Source organism: Myxine glutinosa, chromosome 13 (genome assembly GCF_964187855.1).
Source record: "Myxine glutinosa chromosome 13, kmMyxGlut1.1, whole genome shotgun sequence".
Taxonomy (NCBI): domain Eukaryota; kingdom Metazoa; phylum Chordata; class Myxini; order Myxiniformes; family Myxinidae; genus Myxine; species Myxine glutinosa.
In genome coordinates, this window is record NC_136273.1 from 2,902,457 (window position 1) to 2,929,810 (window position 27,354).

Here is a 27,354-nt window from a genome sequence, read left to right on the forward strand (position 1 = left end):
CAGAAGTAACACGTAGCGTTTCGTCCGGGCTTTGGTCCCGCAGCCGCGGCTGCCGCCAAGCCGGAATCTGGGTCCTGCTCGGGAGAGGCCAGGGGTTCCGGCAGTGATGCCGTGTCGGCTCCCGCGTCCTCGGCGGAAGCTCTCTCCGGTCGGGCTAGACGAGAAATCCCCGCAGTGACACGCGTATGATCGTACGCGTCAGATTGTTCACGAGCCTGAGTGTGGACGTGAGCCAGCCGTAAAGCTTCCGTGAACGTCAAGTCCTCAACTTCAAGAAGCCTTTGTCTTACGGTTGAAGAGCTGATTCCTGAGACAAAAGAATTGTGTACAAGATCATCTTGTACTTGCTCGTGTGCGCTTACCTCCGGGGCACTATCAGCGAGCAGACGTCGCAGCTCTTGTGCGAAGTGGTCTAGCGTCTCAGTGGGCTGTTGAGACCGCTTTGCGAGCAGATGCCAGGAATAAACCACACTTCGTTTCTTAATGTAAATTCGTTTTAGCTCTGTCACAGCTGCATTGAATGTCGTACACTGTTCGATTCCCCTGTAGACGGTATGGTGTACTTTAGTCTGAAGTACTTGTATTTCGTTTCATCAGTGACAGCGGCGTCCTGGGCTTTGAACTGATTGTCCAGGGACTTTAGCCAATGCGTCAGCTCCGAGCCAGAATCCGCTGCTTGTGGGTCGGCGGCAAATTGCGGCACCTGGATCATCCTGTGTCTCGCCATGTTCGCCTCTTGTCCTCGACTGGACGGCGAGATTGATTGTTATTAAGTGTTGTAGAAATCAAACAAGTCCACAACTTTGTCCCATAGGTAGGTTTAATAACAATCAGATCTCTGGCATCATCCTGTAGAATACAATCATGCAATATATATCAGGATCTTGGCATCATATAGGAAGGATCGATAATCTATCTATAATTCCAGTAATCTCTGTGTGTATGTATGTATGTATGTATGTATGTATGTCTGTATGTCTGTGACCGCTGTTTCTCGACAACCACGGGTTCGATATACTTGAAACTTGCCAGGTATATTGCTGGGGACCCGAGGATGTGCCTTTTCAAGGTTTCATATTAATCGGACAAGTAGTTACCGAGCTATGTCCAAAAAACGATTCAACCAATCAGAGAGCAGCGAGCTATCACGTGTGCCGAACGTGCCGAACAGACTCTGCCTCGGACGGCACATTTGAGAGCGTATTCATTTATTTCACGTTGGCAAACTATGTTGCCGCTATGTTGGCGTTAAACTATGTTTTAAAACTAATTAAAACTAATTTGCGATTCTTTCGCTTTCCTGCGCGTTTGTGCACGTTATGGCGATTTCTTTACCAAACTCCGCAAGCCGTTCGCTTTGGACCAAACCATTTCATGTAAATAGAGGGGGGGGATTGTCACCGTACTCGCAAGCCGTTCGCTTTGGACCAAACCATTTCATGTAAATAGAGGGGGGGGATTGTCACCGTACTCGCAAGCCGTTCGCTTTGGACCAAACCATTTCATGTAAATAGAGGGGGGGGATATAATTTTAGATATATATATAGTACGGGCATGCCCTAGTATTAGTTAATGCAAGCAAGCCTAGAATATCTGCGGATACGTACCATCCGAGTCTACATGTCATAGAGTAAATGTCGCAGGAGTGGCCCGGAGTCGCGGACGTCCGAGGTCTTATAGACGCCTCTCAGTGGTTTAAGTGAGCATCACACCTGGGTTCAACTTTGATACATTTTCACTACATGGCGGATTATACATTTACCATGCAAACGTTCCCCCAATCATAATGATGGTAAATATGGCGGATTATACATTTACCGTGCAAACCTTCCCCCAATCATAATGATGGTAAATATGGTGGAGTATACATTTACCATGCAAACGTTCCCCCAATCATAATGATGGTAAATATGGCGGATTATACATTTACCATGCAAACCTTCCCCCAATCATAATGATGGTAAATATGGCAGATTATACATTTTCCATGCAAACCTTCCCCCAATCATAATGATGGTAAATATGGCGGAGTATACATTTACCATGCAAACCTTCCCCCAATCATAATGATGGTAAATATGGCGGAGTATACATTTACCATGCAAACCTTCCCCCAATCATAATGATGGTAAATATGGCGGATTATACATTTACTGTGCAAACCTTCCCCCAATCATAATGATGGTAAATATGGCGGAGTATACATTTACCATGCAAACCTTCCCCCAATCATAATGATGGTAAATATGGCAGAGTATACATTTACCATGCAAACCTTCCCCCAATCATAATGATGGTAAATATGGTGGATTATACATTTACCGTGCAAACCTTCCCCCAATCATAATGATGGTAAATATGGCGGATTATACATTTACCATGCAAACCTTCCCCCAATCATAATGATGGTAAATATGGCGGATTATACATTTACCATGCAAACCTTCCCCCAATCATAATGATGGTAAATATGGCGGAGTATACATTTACCATGCAAACCTTCCCCCAATCATAATGATGGTAAATATGGCGGATTATACATTTACCATGCAAACCTTCCCCCATCATAATAATGATAAATATGGCGGATTATACACTTACCATGCAAACCTTCCCCCAATCATAATGATGGTAAATATGGTGGAGTATACATTTACCGTGCAAACGTTCCCCCAATCATAATGATGGTAAATATGGCGGATTATACATTTACCGTGCAAACCTTCCCCCAATCATAATGATGGTAAATATGGTGGATTATACATTTACCATGCAAACCTTCCCCCAATCATAATGATGGTAAATATGGCGGAGTATACATTTACCATGCAAACCTTCCCCCAATCATAATGATGGTAAATATGGCGGAGTATACATTTACCATGCAAACCTTCCCCCAATCATAATGATGGTAAATATGGCAGAGTATACATTTACCATGCAAACCTTCCCCCAATCATAATGATGGTAAATATGGTGGATTATACATTTACCGTGCAAACCTTCCCCCAATCATAATGATGGTAAATATGGTGGATTATACACTTACCATGCAAACCTTCCCCCAATCATAATGATGGTAAATATGGTGGATTATACATTTACCATGCAAACCTTCCCCCAATCATAATGATGGTAAATATGGCGGAGTATACATTTACCATGCAAACCTTCCCCCAATCATAATGATGGTAAATATGGCGGAGTATACATTTACCATGCAAACCTTCCCCCAATCATAATGATGGTAAATATGGCAGAGTATACATTTACCATGCAAACCTTCCCCCAATCATAATGATGGTAAATATGGTGGATTATACATTTACCGTGCAAACCTTCCCCCAATCATAATGATGGTAAATATGGTGGATTATACACTTACCATGCAAACCTTCCCCCAATCATAATGATGGTAAATATGGTGGAGTATACATTTACCGTGCAAACGTTCCCCCAATCATAATGATGGTAAATATGGCGGATTATACATTTACCGTGCAAACCTTCCCCCAATCATAATGATGGTAAATATGGCGGAGTATACATTTACCATGCAAACCTTCCCCCAATCATAATGATGGTAAATATGGCGGATTATACATTTACTGTGCAAACCTTCCCCCAATCATAATGATGGTAAATATGGCGGAGTATACATTTACCATGCAAACCTTCCCCCAATCATAATGATGGTTAATATGGCAGAGTATACATTTACCATGCAAACCTTCCCCCAATCATAATGATGGTAAATATGGTGGATTATACATTTACCGTGCAAACCTTCCCCCAATCATAATGATGGTAAATATGGCGGATTATACATTCACCATGCAAACCATCCCCCAATCATAATGATGGTAAATATGGCGGATTATACATTTACCATGCAAACCTTCCCCCAATCATAATGATGGTAAATATGGCGGATTATACATTTACCATGCAAACCTTCCCCCATCATAATAATGATAAATATGGCGGATTATACACTTACCATGCAAACCTTCCCCCAATCATAATGATGGTAAATATGGTGGAGTATACATTTACCGTGCAAACGTTCCCCCAATCATAATGATGGTAAATATGGCGGATTATACATTTACCGTGCAAACCTTCCCCCAATCATAATGATGGTAAATATGGTGGATTATACATTTACCATGCAAACCTTCCCCCAATCATAATGATGGTAAATATGGTGGATTATACATTTACCATGCAAACCTTCCCCCAATCATAATGATGGTAAATATGGTGGATTATACATTTACCATGCAAACCTTCCCCCAATCATAATGATGGTAAATATGGTGGATTATACATTTACCGTGCAAACGTTCCCCCAATCATAATGATGGTAAATATGGCGGATTATACATTTACCGTGCAAACGTTCCCCCAATCATAATGATGGTAAATATGGCTGATTATACATTTACCGTGCAAACGTTCCCCCAATCATAATGATGGTAAATATGGCGGATTATACATTTACCGTGCAAACCTTCCCCCAATCATAATGATGGTAAATATGGCGTGTTGTAGAAATCAATCAAGTCCACAACTTTGTCCCATAGGTAGGTTTAATAACAATCAGATCTCTGGCATCATCCTGTAGAATACAATCATGCAATATATATCAGGATCTTGGCATCATATAGGAAGGATCGATAATATTAGTTAATGCAAGCAAGCCTAGAATATCTGCGTATACGTACCATCCGAGTCTACATGTCATAGAATAAATGTCGCAGGAGTGGCCCGGAGTCGCGGACGTCCGAGGTCTTGTAGACGCCTCTCAGTGGTTTAAGTGAGCATTACACCTGGGTTCAACTTTGATACATTTTCACTACATTCGCCCCGCCGTTAGAACTACACTGCCGCTAGGCAGGAATCAAGCATGCGACAGCATTAATTGATTAGTGATGTCAATCCATGTCAGTCGGTCCATCCGTAGCGGTCAGGGCGGCGAATTGCCCTGCCAGTACGGGTCCGGAAAATACCGGGTACGACATCCCCAAGCCCGGAGTCCCCTGCATCGGAGTAGCCGCTGGAGGCAGGCGTCGGAGGGGGTACCACAGTGCCTTCAGGCAGGGGTGTCTCTGGTGACGGGAGGGACGGCAGATGCTCCATAGGCGGAGCATCGGGAGAGTCCATAGCCTCGTAAATCAGTTCGTCGATGTCCCCGTAAGGGTCAATGACCCCACAAGGGGCGAGATGGCGTATGGAGACAGTGGACTCACGTCCATCTGCCATCATCATGCGAGCATGCTCGGGATTAGCCTGGAGTACCTGCACCTTATCCACTAAGGAATCGTACTTGCTCGTGCGAACCGCACATTTGAGGTAGGCCGGCCCCGGCTCAGCGAGCCAACTGGGTAAAGATCGGATACTACCTGAGCTTCTTGGGTGGTGGAACAGCCTTTTGTGAGGAGTCTGGTTGGTGGCCATACATAGTAGAGCCCTGATCGAGTTCAGTGCCGCAGGTAGTGACCAAGCCCATTTATCTAGGCCCCGGCCGAGGGTCCTGAGGCTTAGCATGACGGCCCTCCATATAATCCCATTGAAGCATTCGACCTGCCCATTCACCTGTGGTCTGTACGGGGTGGTATGGCTCGAAGCGACATTATTTTGGAGCAAGAAGCTCCTCACTTCCTGGGACAGGAACACCACACCCCGATCTGTATGCACTTAGGCCGGATACCCAAACATAGAAAACAAATTCTGCAGGCACCGTATGACTGTGGCGGCCGTCATATCTGCGCATGTGAAAGCGAAAGGGAATCGCGAGTACTCATCAACGATAGTGAGCAGATAACGAGAGTTACTCGACACCGGCAGCGGCCCTTTGAAATCCATCGCCAATCTCTCCCACGGTCTAGTAGCCCTGACCAGCGTCCCCATGGGAGGGTTGTAAAAACGCGGTTTGAGTTCCGCACATACAGCGCAGTCGCGACAGACCCGGCGGACGTCCTCAACCGAGTATGGCCGATTACCACGATGCACAAAATGAGCGAAACGCGTCACCCCAGGATGACACATAGTGTCGTGCAAAGCGCGCAGACCCTCCAAAGATATGAGACCCGCACACGTATCCAGCCTCGATAAGGCGTCGGCAACCAGGTTATCCTTCCCCGGGCGATATTTGATGGTGTAGCAGAAGTCGGCGAGTTTGATACGCCAGCGAGTGATTTTCTCATTCTTAATGCGTTGAGCATGTAAGGTGTCATACATAAACGCAACGCTCTGTTGGTCCGTGGTGATTTGGAAGCATCGTCCGAGCAAGTACGGACGCCATCGCCGAATCGACTCGATGATCGCGTACGCTTCCTTTTCGACAGACGAATGCCTCCGCTCAGCGGAGGTGAGAGTCTGCGAAAAGAAAGCCACAGGGCGCCCCCCTTGGGAGAGAGTCGCCGCTATCGCATGATCTGAGGCATCGCTTTCTAAGACGAAAGATTTGCGCTCGTCGATCGTTGCCACAGCGGCGCCAGCGATGTCAGACGTAAGGCCCCGAAAGGCAGCCAAGGTGGCTGGGCTCATGGGGAACGCTTCGCAGACCACAAGTGGGCGGAGTTTCACAGATAAATTTTGCACCCACTTAGAATAATGGGCGAACAGCCCGAGAGCATGCTTCAGCGAAGCTCGATCACAGGGCGGGGCCATATCGAGCAAAGGTCGCAGACGCTCCTTATCTGGAGCAACAGAGCCGTGGGTCACGGTGTACCCCAGAAGATCTATCGTGCGCATGGAGTAACGACACTTAGCCTCATTCATGGTTTGGCGATACCTCTGCGCGATCTCGAGGAAGCGCTTCAGATTCGCATCATTATGCCCCTGGTCATGCCCGCAAACCGTAAGATTGTCCAGATATACAAAGACATCGGTCAAGTTCTCCTTAGCGATGAGGTCGTCCATAGCCCTCTGAAAACAGACATCCCCGTTCGTCACCCCAAAAGGTAGTCGGGTGAACTGGTATAACCTTTGACCCGATTCAAAGGCGGTATAGATGCGGTCGGCCCCAGAGATGGGGATCTGATGATACGCACTATGCAGATCGAGAGTGCTATAGACTGAGTACTGGGCAACCTGTCGAACCAGGGCGTCCATCCCCGTAAGGGGGTAGGCGTCCAGCTGTGTAAATCGATTAATCGTCTGCGAATAGTCGATTAACATGCGCTTGCGATGCACTTCACTTCGCACCACTAAGACCTGGGCCCGCCACGGCGACCGGCTAGGTTCTATGATACCTTCCTTTAAGAGCTGGGCTGTTTCTTCCGCAATGAATTGCGCATCAGCTCGTGAGTAACGCCGCAATTTTACCACTACCGGTGTGCAGTCCGTGGTCATATTGGGGAACAGCAACAGGGGCTCAATCTCCATCCCTGCGAGTGCACACACAGCAAGTGTATCAGTACCACCAAATTCCATTTCCAAACGTCCATGTCGCTTAAGAAAATCATGTCCCAACAAGATATCAGCACATAATGCAGGTAAGACCATGAGATGTACATCTGGAAATATTCGTCCCTTTATCACAAGCTTCAATCGACATTCCACTTTTGTGCTGAGCCTAAGCCCTATGGAGGCCATAAAGATCTGACGGCATGTCCCGAGGATCGGCCATCCATGTTTCTGCACCAGTCGATGATCGACATAACTATCTGTGGACCCCGTATCGATTAAAGCCCGTGCAAATATTCCCTCGATCATAAGTGGGATAATGGCCTAAGCCAGGCCAGGCAGTCCTGCAGGTATCGAGCCATCCGAGCGAGACGTTCGCGCCTCGCGTGTAGATGCAACGCCAGCTACAGTTCTCCATTCGTTCGAGCAGCCTCCGGAGGGCGCTCATGTCAAGTGCGTAGATTGAAAGCCATCTGCAGTTTTCCGTGCCAAAGCAGGAGCCTGTAGTTCGTACGAGCAGCCTGCGGATGGCGCTAGAGTCACGCGCGGAGTCTCAAAGCCATCATGAGACGTTCGGATACCGGCCAAGGACGGTCGCTCCGCGTTCAGTCGTGTTTGCGCCATTTGTTTTGGCGGCCCGATGTATTCCACCAAGGTCGAGCGTGCAGCCAGGGGCCCACGAGGAGGTGCGCCACTCATCAAAGTCGGGTGAGGCACCCCGCTCTGTGCTCGGCCCTTTGGCCCGGCGATAAGCACATTCATTGTCGCGCGAGTTCGTTTGCCCCACGCAGCTTTTCGGCAAACTTTTGCAAAGTGCCTTTTTGTCGAACACAAATGACATATCGCTTCCCGAGCCGGGCACGCCGACCTGGGATGTTGTAGATTCCTGCAGAAGTAACACGTAGCGTTTCGTCCGGGCTTTGGTCCCGCAGCCGCGGCTGCCGCCAAGCCGGAATCTGGGTCCTGCTCGGGAGAGGCCAGGGGTTCCGGCAGTGATGCCGTGTCGGCTCCCGCGTCCTCGGCGGAAGCTCTCTCCGGTCGGGCTAGACGAGAAATCCCCGCAGTGACACGCGTATGATCGTACGCGTCAGATTGTTCACGAGCCTGAGTGTGGACGTGAGCCAGCCGTAAAGCTTCCGTGAACGTCAAGTCCTCAACTTCAAGAAGCCTTTGTCTTACGGTTGAAGAGCTGATTCCTGAGACAAAAGAATTGTGTACAAGATCATCTTGTACTTGCTCGTGTGCGCTTACCTCCGGGGCACTATCAGCGAGCAGACGTCGCAGCTCTTGTGCGAAGTGGTCTAGCGTCTCAGTGGGCTGTTGAGACCGCTTTGCGAGCAGATGCCAGGAATAAACCACACTTCGTTTCTTAATGTAAATTCGTTTTAGCTCTGTCACAGCTGCATTGAATGTCGTACACTGTTCGATTCCCCTGTAGACGGTATGGTGTACTTTAGTCTGAAGTACTTGTATTTCGTTTCATCAGTGACAGCGGCGTCCTGGGCTTTGAACTGATTGTCCAGGGACTTTAGCCAATGCGTCAGCTCCGAGCCAGAATCCGCTGCTTGTGGGTCGGCGGCAAATTGCGGCACCTGGATCATCCTGTGTCTCGCCATGTTCGCCTCTTGTCCTCGACTGGACGGCGAGATTGATTGTTATTAAGTGTTGTAGAAATCAAACAAGTCCACAACTTTGTCCCATAGGTAGGTTTAATAACAATCAGATCTCTGGCATCATCCTGTAGAATACAATCATGCAATATATATCAGGATCTTGGCATCATATAGGAAGGATCAATAATCTATCTATAATTCCAGTAATCTCTGTGTGTATGTATGTATGTATGTATGTATGTATGTATGTATGTATGTATGTCTGTGACCGCTGTTTCTCGACAACCACGGGTCCGATATACTTTAAACTTGCCAGGTATATTGCTGGGGACCCGAGGATGTGCCTTTTCAAGGTTTCATATTAATCGGACAAGTAGTTACCGAGCTATGTCCAAAAAACGATTCAACCAATCAGAGAGCAGCGAGCTATCACGTGTGCCGAACGTGGCGAACAGACTCTGCCTCGGACGGCACATTTGAGAGCGTATTCATTTATTTCACGTTGGAAAACTATGTTGCCGTTAAACTATGTTTTAAAACTAATTAAAACTAATTTGCGATTCATCGTAACTGCGATTTGCGACCTTCCGGACAGTGAAGACTGCACTTCCGGCAGCCAATCACAGAACGCGTTGCGTAGGCGTGGCCGATGTGAGAGCGAGCCGAGGCGAGCGCGTGCGCCATTACGGTTCGTAATTCGATTTCTTCCGGAGAAAATAATAATTTCTCGATTTCTTATGCGCATTATTTCTCCCAATCCAGTCAGAGCGAAGGGCGGAAGCGAAGAGCGTTGTTTTTTTTGTTTACGGGCGTACGGGCGGGGTAGAGCGTACGGGTAGCGTTTTTTTTTTTTTTTGGCAAGGAACGGGCACCCACGTACGGGCATGCCCTAGTATTAGTTAATGCAAGCAAGCCTAGAATATCTGCGGGTACGTACCATCCGAGTCTACATGTCATAGAGTAAATGTCGCAGGAGTGGCCCGGAGTCGCGGACGTCCGAGGTCTTATAGACGCCTCTCAGTGGTTTAAGTGAGCATCACACCTGGGTTCAACTTTGATACTTTTTCACGACATGGCGGATTATACATTTACCATGCAAACGTTCCCCCAATCATAATGACTGTAAATATGGCTGAGTATACTTTTACCATGCAAATCTTCCCCCAAGCATAATGATGGTAAATATGGCAGAGTATACATTTACCATGCAAACCTTCCCCCAATCATAATGATGGTAAATATGGCGGAGTATACTTTTACCATGCAAACCTTCCCCCAATCATAATGATGGTAAATATGGCGGAGTATACTTTTACCATGCAAACCTTCCCCCAATCATAATGATGGTAAATATGGCGGAGTATACTTTTACCATGCAAACCTTCCCCGAATCATAATGATGGTAAATATGGCGGAGTATACTTTTACCATGCAAACCTTCCCCCAATCATAATGATGGTAAATATGGCGGAGTATATTTTTACCATGCAAACCTTCCCCCAAGCATAATGATGGTAAATATGGCGGATTATACATTTACCATGCAAACCTTCCCCCAATCATAATGATGGTAAATATGGCGGAGTATACTTTTACCATGCAAACCTTCCCCCAATCATAATGATGGTAAATATGGCGGATTCTACATTTACCATGCAAACCTTCCCCCAATCATAATGATGGTAAATATGGTGGATTATACATTTACCATGCAAACGTTCCCCCAATCATAATGATGGTAAATATGGCAGATTATACATTTACCATGCAAACCTTCCCCCAATCATAATGATGGTAAATATGGCGGATTATACACTTACCATGCAAACCTTCCCCCAATGATAATGATGGTAAATATGGCAGAGTATACATTTACCATGCAAACCTTCCCCCAATCATAATGATGGTAAATATGTCGGATTATACACTTACCATGCAAACCTTCCCCCAATCATAATGATGGTAAATATGGCAGATTATACACTTACCATGCAAACCTTCCCCCAATGATAATGATGGTAAATATGGCGGAGTATACATTTACCATGCAAACCTTCCCCCAATCATAATGATGGTAAATATGGTGGATTATACACTTACCATGCAAACTTTCCCCCAATCATAATGATGGTAAATATGGCGGATTATACACTTACCATGCAAACCTTCCCCCAATGATAATGATGGTAAATATGGCGGAGTATACATTTACCATGAAAACCTTCCCCCTATCATAATGATGGTAAATATGGCGGATTATACACTTACCATGCAAACCTTCCCCCAATCATAATGATGGTAAATATGGCGGATTATACACTTACCATGCAAACCTTCCCCCAATCATAATGATGGTAAATATGGCGGATTATACACTTACCATGCAAACCTTTCCCCAATCATAATGATGGTAAATATGGCGGATTATACATTTACAATGCAAACCTTCCCCCAATCATAATGATGGTAAATATGGCGGATTATACATTTACCATGCAAACGTTCCCCCAATCATAATGATGGTAAATATGGCGGATTACATATTTACCATGCAAACGTTCCCCCAATCATAATGATGGTAAATATGGCGGATTATACACTTACCATGCAAACCTTCCCCCAATCATAATGATGGTAAATATGGCGGAGTATACATTTACCATGCAAACGTTCCCCCAATCATAATGATGGTAAATATGGCGGATTATACATTTACCATGCAAAGGTTCCCCCAATCATAATGATGGTAAATATGGCGGATTATACACTTACCATGCAAACCTTCCCGCAATCATAATGATGGTAAATATGGCGGAGTATACTTTTACCATGCAAACCTTCCCCCAATCATAATGACGGTAAATATGGTGGAGTATACTTTTACCATGCAAACCTTCCCCCAATCATAATGATAGTAAATATGGCGGAGTATACTTTTACCATGCAAACCTTCCCCCAATCTTAATGATGGTAAATATGGTGGAGGATACTTTTACCATGCAAACCTTCCCCCAATCATAATGATGGTAAATATGGCGGAGTATACTTTTACCATGCAAACCTTCCCCCAATCATAATGATGGTAAATATGGTGGATTATACTTTTACCATGCAAACCTTCCCCCAATCATAATGACGGTAAATATGGTGGAGTCTACTTTTACCATGCAAATCTTCCCCCAATCATAATGATGGTAAATATGGAGGATTATACATTTACCATGCAAACCTTCCCACAATCATAATGATGGTAAATATGGCGGAGTATACATTTACCATGCAAACCTTCCCCCAATCATAATGATGGTAAATATGGCGGAGTATACTTTTACCATGCAAACCTTCCCCCAATCATAATGATGGTAAATATGGCGGAGTATACTTTTACCATGCAAACCTTCCCCCAATCATAATGATGGTAAATATAGCGGAGTATACTTTTACCATGCAAACCTTCCCCCAATCATAATGATGGTAAATATGGCGGAGTATACTTTTACCATGCAAACCTTCCCCCAATCATAATGATGGTAAATATGGCGGAGTATACTTTTACCATGCAAACCTTCCCCCAATCATAATGACTGTAAATATGGTGGAGTATACTTTTACCATGCAAATCTTCCCCCAAGCATAATGATGGTAAATATGGCGGATTATACATTTACCATGCAAACCTTCCCCCAATCATAATGATGGTAAATATGGCGGAGTATACTTTTACCATGCAAACCTTCCCCCAATCATAATGATGGTAAATATGGCGGAGTATACTTTTACCATGCAAACCTTCTCCCAATCATAATGATGGTAAATATGGCGGATTCTACATTTACCATGCAAACCTTCCCCCAATCATAATGATGGTAAATATGGCGGATTATACATTTACCGTGCAAACGTTCCCCCAATCATAATGATGGTAAATATGGCAGATTATACATTTACCATGCAAACCTTCCCCCAATCATAATGATGGTAAATATGGCAGATTATACATTTACCATGCAAACCTTCCCCCAATCATAATGATGGTAAATATGGCAGATTATACACTTTCCATGCAAACCTTCCCCCAATCATAATGATGGTAAATATGGCGGATTATACATTTACCATGCAAACGTTCCCCCAATCATAATGATGGTAAATATGGCAGATTATACATTTACCATGCAAACGTTCCCCCAATCATAATGATGGTAAATATGGCAGATTATACATTTACCATGCAAACATTCCCCCAATCATAATGATGGTAAATATGGCGGATTATACACTTACCATGCAAACCTTCCCCCAATCATAATGATGGTAAATATGGCGGATTATACACTTACCATGCAAACCTTCCCCCAATCATAATGATGGTTAATATGGCGGATTATACATTTACCGTGCAAACCTTCCCCCAATCATAATGATGGTAAATATGGCGGATTATACACTTACCATGCAAACCTTCCCCCAATCATAATGATGGTAAATATGGCGGATTATACACTTACCATGCAAACCTTCCCCCAATCATAATGATGGTAAATATGGCGGATTATGCACTTACCATGCAAACTTTCCCCCAATCATAATGATGGTAAATATGGTGGATTATACACTTACCATGCAAACCTTCCCCCAATCATAATGATGGTAAATATGGCGGATTATGCACTTACCATGCAAACCTTCCCCCAATCATAATGATGGTAAATATGGCGGATTATACACTTACCATGCAAACCTTCCCCCAATCATAATGATGGTAAATATGGCGGATTATGCACTTACCATGCAAACCTTCCCCCAATCATAATGATGGTAAATATGGTGGATTATACACTTACCATGCAAACCTTCTCCCAATCATAATGATGGTAAATATGGCGGATTCTACATTTACCATGCAAACCTTGCCCCAATCATAATGATGGTAAATATGGCGGATTATACATTTACCATGCAAACGTTCCCCCAATCATAATGATGGTAAATATGGCGGATTATACATTTACCATGCAAACCTTCCCCCAATCATAATGATGTTAAATATGGCGGATTATACACTTTCCATGCAAACCTTCCCCCAATCATTATGATGGTAAATATGGCGGATTATACATTTACCATGCAAACGTTCCCCCAATCATAATGATGGTAAATATGGCAGATTATACATTTACCATGCAAACCTTCCCCCAATCATAATGATGGTAAATATGGCGGATTATACACTTACCATGCAAACCTTCCCCCAATCATAATGATGGTAAATATGGCGGATTGTACACTTACCATGCAAACCTTCCCCCAATGATAATGATGGTAAATATGGCGGAGTATACATTTACCATGCAAACCTTCCCCCAATCATAATGATGGTAAATATAGCGGATTATACACTTACCATGCAAACCTTCCCCCAATCATAATGATGGTAAATATGGCGGATTATACACTTTCTATGCAAACCTTCCCCCAATCATAATGATGGTAAATATGGTGGATTATACATTTACCATGCAAACGTTCCCCCAATCATAATGATGGTAAATATGGTAGATTATACATTTACCATGCAAACCTTCCCCCAATCATAATGATGGTAAATATGGCGGATTATACACTTACCATGCAAACCTTCCCCCAATCATAATGATGGTAAATATGGCGGATTGTACACTTACCATGCAAACCTTCCCCCAATGATAATGATGGTAAATATGGTGGAGTATACATTTACCATGCAAACCTTCCCCCAATCATAATGATGGTAAATATAGCGGATTATACACTTACCATGCAAACCTTCCCCCAATCATAATGATGGTAAATATGGCGGATTATACACTTACCATGCAAACCTTTCCCCAATCATAATGATGGTAAATATGGCGGATTATACATTTACAATGCAAACCTTCCCCCAATCATAATGATGGTAAATATGGCGGATTATACATTTACCATGCAAACGTTCCCCCAATCATAATGATGGTAAATATGGCGGATTACACATTTACCATGCAAACGTTCCCCCAATCATAATGATGGTAAATATGGCGGATTATACACTTACCATGCAAACCTTCCCCCAATCATAATGATGGTAAATATGGCGGAGTATACATTTACCATGCAAACGTTCCCCCAATCATAATGATGGTAAATATGGCGGATTATACATTTACCATGCAAAGGTTCCCCCAATCATAATGATGGTAAATATGGCGGATTATACTGTTACAGACGCGGTTTTAGATGTTAGTTTACCGAGCGGTTTGGTATTACCGCGTCCGCACAGTTACTCCCCGATTAGAACCCTATCCCGCCCGATTCCACTCGACGTTGACCAAGTCGCGCTATGCTAAATCAATGAAGGAAAGGACACAACGGCTGGGATAAATGCAACGACACAAGGGGTACAGTTCTCAAGACCTCCGGAGGAGGATATAATATTGGTGATGCAGAAACGGGTAGATTACACGGTAAGAGGTAAAGCACAGAAAAGATGGGCACTTAAACACAGTCTTATCTATCCCCGACAGACCACAGACAAACGGGACAAGACTGACTTACACGGGGATTGATGGCAGGGAAGGACAGGCAGTCGATAGCTCAAGGTGCACCTTGGCTCAGGGGCAGAATCAACACGGTCCGGTCCAGAGATGCGGGGAGGTATTTCAGCGCTCGGAGGTGGTGTCTTCTCTCTCCAAGCTGGGGGCGCATCTCACGTCACCTCCCTCTCCCTGTGCATGCCCAGCGGGGAGTGACACGCCCTCGGCTCGTTGTCTCCGCCCCAGATGGAATCGGTCCGTCGCTTCCATTGGGTGCAGGTGGTTACCGGGCTCCGCCCTTGACGAGGAGCTGACAGCGAGCCCCTGCGTGGTAACACCATCGGAGCACATGTTCAATGGCGGCTAACCAAGCCGGAGTGAGGACGCACACTCCCCGCGCCGCCGCCGCTGTTGTTGTTGTTGTTGTTGTACCATGAGGAAGAGCTGCGGGGAGGTATTGGGAGGTCCTAAACTTTCTAACGGTGCCATACAATCACATTCTGGTGCAACGAAGAGTCAGAATTAATGGAAACGAGTCCTTAACTGACATAAACTAAGAATAACTAGCAAGATGTCCTATAGTTGTCTACGTGAGATGCGGTGAACCTGGATGCGACATTTAATGGGGGAAATAGGGGAATGTCGGGGCTACAGAGTGTTGTTTACAGGCAATGGGACTAGGGAATGGGGGATTGGGGATAGTTGGGAAGTATTGGGGAAATAGGGGAATATTTACAAGCGGATATGGATGGAGGCCAATCTCATATCCGCAACATTGCACACTTCTCTACCTCGGGGCGTCCCGACCCGATAAATTTTTACTTACTTTAGTGTGGCACTCAGATGTAGTTCCCTCTACTATTAACTCAACCCTGAGTGCGACAGTTTTACAGATGTTCACAAATGAGTAAATATGTCCCCCTGCGACGTTGCACCCTTCTCCTCACAGAAACACACCCACAGGATAACCGAATCGCGGAAAGAATCCTCAAACTAAACATACAGCCGGTAGGGAGCATTATTTACACAAGACTGATATTTACACTACGATCCAGGACCTGTTCTTTGAGGAACACATGCAGATGTTATGCATAGAGAGAGAGCACGCATGCCAGCATCGATACACCAACCCACGAGTGCCCTGTGGCCCTACGGCCTTTAATAATGTGCAGAGCACCCCATCCAAGCACCAAAAGCACCACCCCATCATGTACAGTCAGCACCATCCGGTGCACCAATAAAGTGTTCATAGTCACCGGTGGTGTCGCAGCCGGCCGATGTTCTGCCGCTGGTCTTGCCTTGGAGCCCACTTGGTGTTCTGGCTTCCCCAGAAATAAAGAAAGGCGCCAACCGCGTCCATTTCTAAATTGTGGCCGTCAGGGGGCCAACTATAGTGGTTCACCTCTATGGCATAGGTGCCATGTTGACCCAGAGGTCCATCAACGGGTGGTGCTTGCCCGCAAAAGAACTGCGGTCCATGGTGGGCGGCCACAAAAATTGCGGTCCATATGGTGTATCGATCCAGGCAGCAAGCAGCGAAAGTACAGGCCCACAACTGCGGAGCCAGCACCTCTCTCTCTGCCCCAAAGCCAGATCCTCGGAGGTGGGAGACAAAAGAAGAAGACAAGTGAGTAAGGTGGTAAGGGCGCAAAAGTGCACGCAATACAAGGTGATGCACACTGGGGGCACATGGGAACCAGGTGAGACAGGTACGTTCCTACCGTACGCCCCCCCCCCCCCACCAGGTAACCTACATTGCCCCTCCCTTACCCGTTACTGTATCCACAAAACACAACACTACCCATAAACATCTACTTTACACATCAACAAACGTCCCTACTGTCTTCCCCGTTCCTCCCATAAACCAAATTCGTCTTCTCTCCCTCCTAACCAATCAAATTTGCCATTTCCAACTCTCATCAAAATTTGCCATCTCCAACTCAACATCAAAATTTGCCATCTCCAATTCATCATCGGTCCCTCCTAAGGAGGGAGAGATGGAATCACCCCAATGTCTCATCCACATCGTGATGCGTCTCACTAATCCAACAGCAATTCTCATTTCCTGCAACACAGAACAAAAGAACACAGGTGTGGAGTCATCATCACCACAGGTAAGTGGCTGCGTATGGTGCGACAGGTTCATCAATCCTAACTATTTCCTAAATGACTTTAACAACTTTACATTACCCGGGGTCTTTCGCTGCCAATCCATTGGCCAACTTACACTATGGGTTCTAAAAACCAATTCCCATTGACCAAACTGTGGTGCTTCTCAATTTGGGGTCTCACTCCCCCCCCCCCGATTCATCTCCCGGTGCCCTCGCACAATTTCTGGGCTGTGACGCGTAGCTCTCCCAGCAGGTCTACCCACCTGCACACCTCCACCACTGTAGTTGCCACCCGAGCTTACCTGCTCCTCACCCTAACCTAACTAACTGGGGAAGGCCCTCTCGCACTCTCACCCCCTCAGTGCCCTCTCTGGCACGGGCTGCCCGATCCACACCCGGGATCCTCAGGCACCCACTGACACTAACGGCTCCCAGAGCCCACCTGCGGCCTCACCTGGCCGACATCCTCACAGTGGTGGAGTGCCCAAACCAACTACACACACTAACAGGCTACACGCCCAGCCATTTCCACAACACTAATGCACCCATCCACAATACCATTCTGCAACCGCATCACAAATGCCAATATCCAACCACAATTTACCTATACCCTCTACCTAACACTTACACTACCCGCCCCGGGTACTCGTGAAAGGGGTCCACTCTTCCCCCATCCACACCTTCGCACCATGCACACCACTCCGTACCACTTACTCCAACTCTCTCCACACCAGTCATTCTCTGCTCCATATATTCCACACACCTGTACTTGCACACCTGTGCTCTCATACTTGGTGCCGCCTGCACCCTTCTCTCCCCAAGCGCATTCGCGCTGATCCACAACACTCACTACTCATACACTGCTCCATTTCTCACACAGCATCATCTCATCTAACTACTCCCCTCTGAAACTTGCGCTTCCCAGTCGCCCCTTTAAACTATTGCGCTCCCTCGTCATTATAATCCACACTAATCTACCTGCGTCCCCACTACAGGTATCCTTGTCACTAACTAATCTTAACGTTACCTATGCGTCATCTTCTAGGGCCCTATCAATATCCTAACCCACCCGGGCTAGTTTTCACTGCCATACACCCCATAAACTATAGCTCCTTTGCCCCACCTTTGTGAGGGATGACAGAGTTGCCATCCCACCACATCGGGCATCTCCCACTACCAATTTTGCACACCAAATTTCAACAAATCAAAAATTTGCCAATCACTACTCATCATCTGCCAATCATTAATGCCAATCCTTTGCCAATCATCAAATTTTGTTTTTTTCTAATTTTGGGTCCAAAACACTAACCTCATCACACAGTCTACTCACTAATGCCTCTCGGTGCGCCAATTCACGTCTACAGCCCGGCTTCGTACAGCCAAGCCATGAATGCGGGTTGTTTGGTGCCAGCGGCTGGATACGTCCCGCATTCGGTGCAGGGAAGGAGGTTTACCCGGGCCGAGATCCCACGCACCACCTTGGCGTGGAGCCATCCAATGTCCCGATCTCGACCTGCCGGCACGTCTCAACAAAAAGCGGTCGCCATGACGACCCTTCCTATCGGGCTGCCAGCTCCGCCTAGTGGAGCACAGACGCGGCCGTTCAAAGCGAGGCCCAGCGTGGATCGCGTACGGCGGTCCTTTCGAACCCGCCGCGGCTCGGATCCCCGCTGGTTCTCGCGGCACGCGAAGCCCGGCACGCACCGAGGGCCCGATTCGGCTATAAGTCGTTCTAACCTCTAACCCGGTTACCGTCGATGCTTCACCTGCATGCTTACATGCATACGCTACCCCTTTCTTGCTCATACATCCAGCCGTTTCCATGCTCCTCGTCGTACCTTCTCTAACACACCCAGGTACACTCATTCCACTCCCAGCCTTGGTCACACACCTGACCACTGAACACTTTGGCACACATTCGTTGGTCGCACACCTCACCAACACACCTCTTCGCGCCCCCTCCTCGGTCACCTCCTCTGTGACAATCACAGGTGTGCCCTCACTCGCACACCCAACCACGTGCCTCACGACCAATTCCAGCGTGCATTCCCACACACGCTCTACCATTCCAGGTGTGCATCCTTCCATTCCAGGTGTACATCCTTTCTCACCTGTCACAACCAACTCACGCTCCGTGTCACTCTTACTACTCTCACCTCCACTCTTGACAGCGCACTCACCCTTACTCTCGACAGCGCACTCTTTCCTCATGCACCCCGTCCGTTACACACCTTTCTCGCGCACACTCTCCCGTTACACCCTCTGTAACACTCACCACAGGTGGACACTCTCCCTTACTTTTGACAGCGCACTCTTTGCCCATGCACCTGTCCGTCACACATCTTTCTCGCACACCCTCTCCCGTTACATCCTCTGTAACACTCACCACAGGCGTGCATTCTCCCTTTACACCCTCCGTAACACTCCTCACTACGCGCTTCCATGTGCTCCCTCGCACACGCGCTACGACCGACTCACTCTCGACAGCACCCTCACTCCTTGGCACGCACTTTTTCCTCACACACCCCAGAGTCGGACTTTCTCGCACACCTCCTTTTTCGCACACCAGACCTGTCGCACACTTCACCAACGGCCTCTCACGAACACCCGGGTCCATCTCGACCCCCAAGCTCATTAAATCACCTGGCGCATCATACGCACGACCATATTGGTCACCACTTACACCGGGTCCTCTTCCTCTTCGCTTCTCCTCCATCACCTGCGAATCCCTCATCCGGTTAATGAGCACATCATCACGATCCAAACACAGACTTTGGACCAATTCTTTTACCTCCTCTTTTATCTCTTTCTTATCCCCTCTCCGTCGCTTCTTAATTTCGCTCACCCCTTCTTCCACTTCTTCTAATTTCTGCTTTACCTCTTTTATTTCCCGGTACGTCTCCTCAAGTTCGTCCTCTAAGGCTACCTTGACCGTTTCCATGTGCGTCCTCACCTGCCGGTCCTTCGTCTCCATTACCTCTGTCACCTCGTCCAACCTCGTTGTCAGTCCCTCACGTACCATCTGACATTCCCTCTTCGTCGCTATCAAGTCGTCTTTTAGTTCTTTCTGTGTCGCTTTTAACCCTCCTAATACCGCAGTGTTCCTTTGAACCTGCTCCGTTAGTCCTTTTTGTCCCTCCGTCAGCTGTTCCACCTCCTGCGTCAGGTCCTCTATGCCCCCTTGTAACTTACAGTCCCCTTTCTCACCTCCTTCTCCATGCGCTCCTTACAGTGCCTCACCTCCTCACGCACTCCTCCGACCTCCTCACTCACCCCTCTTCTGATCTCCTCCCCCATCACTTGCATCTCCTGCCCAGATGCCACCCTCATCTGCTCCATTTCCTCCCTGTGAGCATCCAATTTCGTTTCTACCCCCATTCTGACCCCCTCTATCTGCTGCCCCATTTGTTTAACTTCCCTTTCTGCTTGGTCCCTCATGTCCCTCAATTTGCCTTCCATACTGTTTTCTAACCCCTCTAACCCCTTTTGCATCCCTTCCATTTGATTCTCTTGAGCGGCCATTCTGTTTTCTACCCCCATTAACCCCTCCTGTATTTCCCCTAATCTATTGTCTAATCCCTCAAATTTGTTTCCTAATCCCTCTATTCTACTCCCTAACCCTCCGATCTGGGCCCCCATGTCCTCCCTCAATTTCTCGCTATTGGACCCCATGTCCTCCCTCATTTTCTCGCTATTCTGGGCCATAAGGGCCTTCATTTGTATGAAAAAAAGGTCCAAATCTACCAGCGGCGCTACTACGGTCGCGGGCGCGGTCGCCGTGGCCATGTGCGAGGCGCCATTTTGCGCGCCCGTAACCTCGTGCGCGAGGACGCGATTTTGCGACCCTGCCACCCTCACTGCTTCGCTCTCCTCATGTCCCTCAATTTGGTCCTGGATCGACCCTGCCTCACTCTCCTCTACCGGAACCCAGCCGTCTTGATCCGCCATAGCGCGACTTTCAAAATTCGGATTTTTATTTTTGTAAAACAAAATCAAATTTCGCCGTTAACAATTTCGAGCGCGTGAAGCGCGCTTCGGGTCCGATCTCACTCCTCGACACCAATTGTTACAGACGCGGTTTTAGATGTTAGTTTACCGAGCGGTTTGGTATTACCGCGTCCGCACAGTTACTCCCCGATTAGAACCCTATCCCGCCCGATTCCACTCGACGTTGACCAAGTTGCGCTATGCTAAATCAATGAAGGAAAGGACACAACGGCTGGGATAAATGCAACGACACAAGGGGTACAGTTCTCAAGACCTCCGGAGGAGGATATAATATTGGTGATGCAGAAACGGGTAGATTACACGGTAAGAGGTAAAGCACAGAAAAGATGGGCACTTAAACACAGTCTTATCTATCCCCGACAGACCACAGACAAACGGGACAAGACTGACTTACACGGGGATTGATGGCAGGGAAGGACAGGCAGTCGATAGCTCAAGGTGCACCTTGGCTCAGGGGCAGAATCAACACGGTCCGGTCCAGAGATGCGGGGAGGTATTTCAGCGCTCGGAGGTGGTGTCTTCTCTCTCCAAGCTGGGGGCGCATCTCACGTCACCTCCCTCTCCCTGCGCATGCCCAGCGGGGAGTGACACGCCCTCGGCTCGTTGTCTCCGCCCCAGATGGAATCGGTCCGCCGCTTCCATTGGGTGCGGGGGGTTACCGGGCTCCGCCTTTGACGAGGAGCTGACAGCGAGCCCCTGCGTGGTAACCCCGTCGGAGCACATGTTCAATGGCGGCTAACCAAGCCGGAGTGAGGACGCACACTCCCCGCGCCGCCGCCGCTGTTGTTGTTGTTGTTGTTGTTGTACCATGAGGAAGAGCTGCGGGGAGGTATTGGGAGGTCCTAAACTTTCTAACGGTGCCATACAATCACATTCTGGTGCAACGAAGAGTCAGAATTAATGGAAACGAGTCCTTAACTGACATAGACTAAGAATAACTAGCAACATGTCCTATAGTTGTCTACGTGAGATGCGGTGAACCTGGATGCGACATTTAATGGGGGAAATAGGGGAAGGTCGGGGCTACAGAGTGTTGTTTACAGACAATGGGACTAGGGAATGGGGGATTGGGGATAGTTGGGAAGTATTGGGGAAATAGGGGAATATTTACAAGCGCATATGGATGGAGGCCAATCTCATATCCGCAACAATACACTTACCATGCAAACCTTCCCGCAATCATAATGACGGTAAATATGGTGGAGTCTACTTTTACCATGCAAACCTTCCCCCAATCATAATGATAGTAAATATGGCGGAGTATACTTTTACCATGCAAACCTTCCCCCAATCTTAATTATGGTAAATATGGTGGAGGATACTTTTACCATGCAAACCTTCCCCCAATCATAATGATGGTAAATATGGCGGAGTATACTTTTACCATGCAAACCTTCCCCCAATCATAATGACGGTAAATATGGTGGAGTCTACTTTTACCATGCAAACCTTCCCCCAATCATAATGATAGTAAATATGGCGGAGTATACTTTTACCATGCAAACCTTCCCCCAATCTTAATGATGGTAAATATGGTGGAGGATACTTTTACCATGCAAACCTTCCCCCAATCATAATGATGGTAAATATGGCGGAGTATACTTTTACCATGCAAACCTTCCCCCAATCATAATGATGGTAAATATGGTGGATTATACTTTTACCATGCAAACCTTCCCCCAATCATAATGACGGTAAATATGGTGGAGTATACTTTTACCATGCAAATCTTCCCCCAATCATAATGATGGTAAATATGGCGGATTATACATTTACCATGCAAACCTTCCCACAATCATAATGATGGTAAATATGGCGGAGTATACATTTACCATGCAAACCTTCCCCCAATCATAATGATGGTAAATATGGCGGAGTATACTTTTACCATGCAAACCTTCCCCCAATCATAATGATGGTAAATATGGCGGAGTATACTTTTACCATGCAAACCTTCCCCCAATCATAATGATGGTAAATATAGCGGAGTATACTTTTACCATGCAAACCTTCCCCCAATCATAATGATGGTAAATATGGCGGAGTATACTTTTACCATGCAAACCTTCCCCCAATCATAATGATGGTAAATCTGGCGGAGTATACTTTTACCATGCAAACCTTCCCCCAATCATAATGACTGTAAATATGGTGGAGTATACTTTTACCATGCAAATCTTCCCCCAAGCATAATGATGGTAAATATGGCGGATTATACATTTACCATGCAAACCTTCCCCCAATCATAATGATGGTAAATATGGCGGAGTATACTTTTACCATGCAAACCTTCCCCCAATCATAATGATGGTAAATATGGCGGAGTATACTTTTACCATGCAAACCTTCTCCCAATCATAATGATGGTAAATATGGCGGATTCTACATTTACCATGCAAACCTTCCCCCAATCATAATGATGGTAAATATGGCGGATTATACATTTACCGTGCAAACGTTCCCCCAATCATAATGATGGTAAATATGGCAGATTATACATTTACCATGCAAACCTTCCCCCAATCATAATGATGGTAAATATGGCAGATTATACACTTTCCATGCAAACCTTCCCCCAATCATAATGATGGTAAATATGGCGGATTATACATTTACCATGCAAACGTTCCCCCAATCATAATGATGGTAAATATGGCAGATTATACATTTACCATGCAAACATTCCCCCAATCATAATGATGGTAAATATGGCGGATTGTACACTTACCATGCAAACCTTCCCCCAATCATAATGATGGTAAATATGGCGGATTATACATTTACCATGCAAACATTCCCCCAATCATAATGATGGTAAATATGGCGGATTGTACACTTACCATGCAAACCTTCCCCCAATCATAATGATGGTAAATATGGCAGATTATACATTTACCATGCAAACATTCCCCCAATCATAATGATGGTAAATATGGCGGATTATACACTTACCATGCAAACCTTCCCCCAATGATAATGATGGTAAATATGGCGGATTATACACTTACCATGCAAACCTTCCCCCAATCATAATGACGGTAAATATGGCGGATTATACACTTACCATGCAAACCTTCCCCCAATCATAATGATGGTAAATATGCCGGATTATACGCTTACCATGCAAACCTTCCCCCAATCATAATGATGGTAAATATGGCGGATTATACACTTACCATGCAAACCTTCCCCCAATCATAATGATGGTAAATATGGCGGATTATACACTTACCATGCAAACCTTCCCCCAATCATAATGATGGTAAATATGACAGATTATACACTTACCATGCAAACCTTCCCCCAATCATAATGATGGTAAATATGGCGGATTATACACTTACCATGCAAACCTTCCCCCAATCATAATGATGGTAAATATGGTGGATTATACACTTACCATGTAAACCTTCCCCCAATCATAATGATGGTAAATATGGCGGATTATGCACTTACCATGCAAACTTTCCCCCAATCATAATGATGGTAAATATGGTGGATTATACACTTACCATGCAAACCTTCCCCCAATCATAATGATGGTAAATATGGCGGATTATGCACTTACCATGCAAACCTTCCCCCAATCATAATGATGGTAAATATGGCAGATTATACACTTTCCATGCAAACCTTCCCCCAATCATAATGATGGTAAATATGGCGGATTATACATTTACCATGCAAACGTTCCCCCAATCATAATGATGGTAAATATGGCAGATTATACATTTACCATGCAAACATTCCCCCAATCATAATGATGGTAAATATGGCGGATTGTACACTTACCATGCAAACCTTCCCCCAATCATAATGATGGTAAATATGGCGGATTATACATTTACCATGCAAACATTCCCCCAATCATAATGATGGTAAATATGGCGGATTGTACACTTACCATGCAAACCTTCCCCCAATCATAATGATGGTAAATATGGCAGATTATACATTTACCATGCAAACATTCCCCCAATCATAATGATGGTAAATATGGCGGATTATACACTTACCATGCAAACCTTCCCCCAATGATAATGATGGTAAATATGGCGGATTATACACTTACCATGCAAACCTTCCCCCAATCATAATGACGGTAAATATGGCGGATTATACACTTACCATGCAAACCTTCCCCCAATCATAATGATGGTAAATATGCCAGATTATACATTTACCATGCAAACATTCCCCCAATCATAATGATGGTAAATATGGCGGATTATACACTTACCATGCAAACCTTCCCCCAATGATAATGATGGTAAATATGGCGGATTATACACTTACCATGCAAACCTTCCCCCAATCATAATGACGGTAAATATGGCGGATTATACACTTACCATGCAAACCTTCCCCCAATCATAATGATGGTAAATATGCCGGATTATACGCTTACCATGCAAACCTTCCCCCAATCATAATGATGGTAAATATGGCGGATTATACACTTACCATGCAAACCTTCCCCCAATCATAATGATGGTAAATATGGCGGATTATACACTTACCATGCAAACCTTCCCCCAATCATAATGATGGTAAATATGACAGATTATACACTTACCATGCAAACCTTCCCCCAATCATAATGATGGTAAATATGGCGGATTATACACTTACCATGCAAACCTTCCCCCAATCATAATGATGGTAAATATGGTGGATTATACACTTACCATGCAAACCTTCCCCCAATCATAATGATGGTAAATATGGCGGATTATGCACTTACCATGCAAACTTTCCCCCAATCATAATGATGGTAAATATGGTGGATTATACACTTACCATGCAAACCTTCCCCCAATCATAATGATGGTAAATATGGCGGATTATGCACTTACCATGCAAACCTTCCCCCAATCATAATGATGGTAAATATGGCAGATTATACACTTTCCATGCAAACCTTCCCCCAATCATAATGATGGTAAATATGGCGGATTATACATTTACCATGCAAACGTTCCCCCAATCATAATGATGGTAAATATGGCAGATTATACATTTACCATGCAAACATTCCCCCAATCATAATGATGGTAAATATGGCGGATTGTACACTTACCATGCAAACCTTCCCCCAATCATAATGATGGTAAATATGGCGGATTATACATTTACCATGCAAACATTCCCCCAATCATAATGATGGTAAATATGGCGGATTGTACACTTACCATGCAAACCTTCCCCCAATCATAATGATGGTAAATATGGCAGATTATACATTTACCATGCAAACATTCCCCCAATCATAATGATGGTAAATATGGCGGATTATACACTTACCATGCAAACCTTCCCCCAATGATAATGATGGTAAATATGGCGGATTATACACTTACCATGCAAACCTTCCCCCAATCATAATGACGGTAAATATGGCGGATTATACACTTACCATGCAAACCTTCCCCCAATCATAATGATGGTAAATATGCCGGATTATACGCTTACCATGCAAACCTTCCCCCAATCATAATGATGGTAAATATGGCGGATTATACACTTACCATGCAAACCTTCCCCCAATCATAATGATGGTAAATATGGCGGATTATACACTTACCATGCAAACCTTCCCCCAATCATAATGATGGTAAATAGGACAGATTATACACTTACCATGCAAACCTTCCC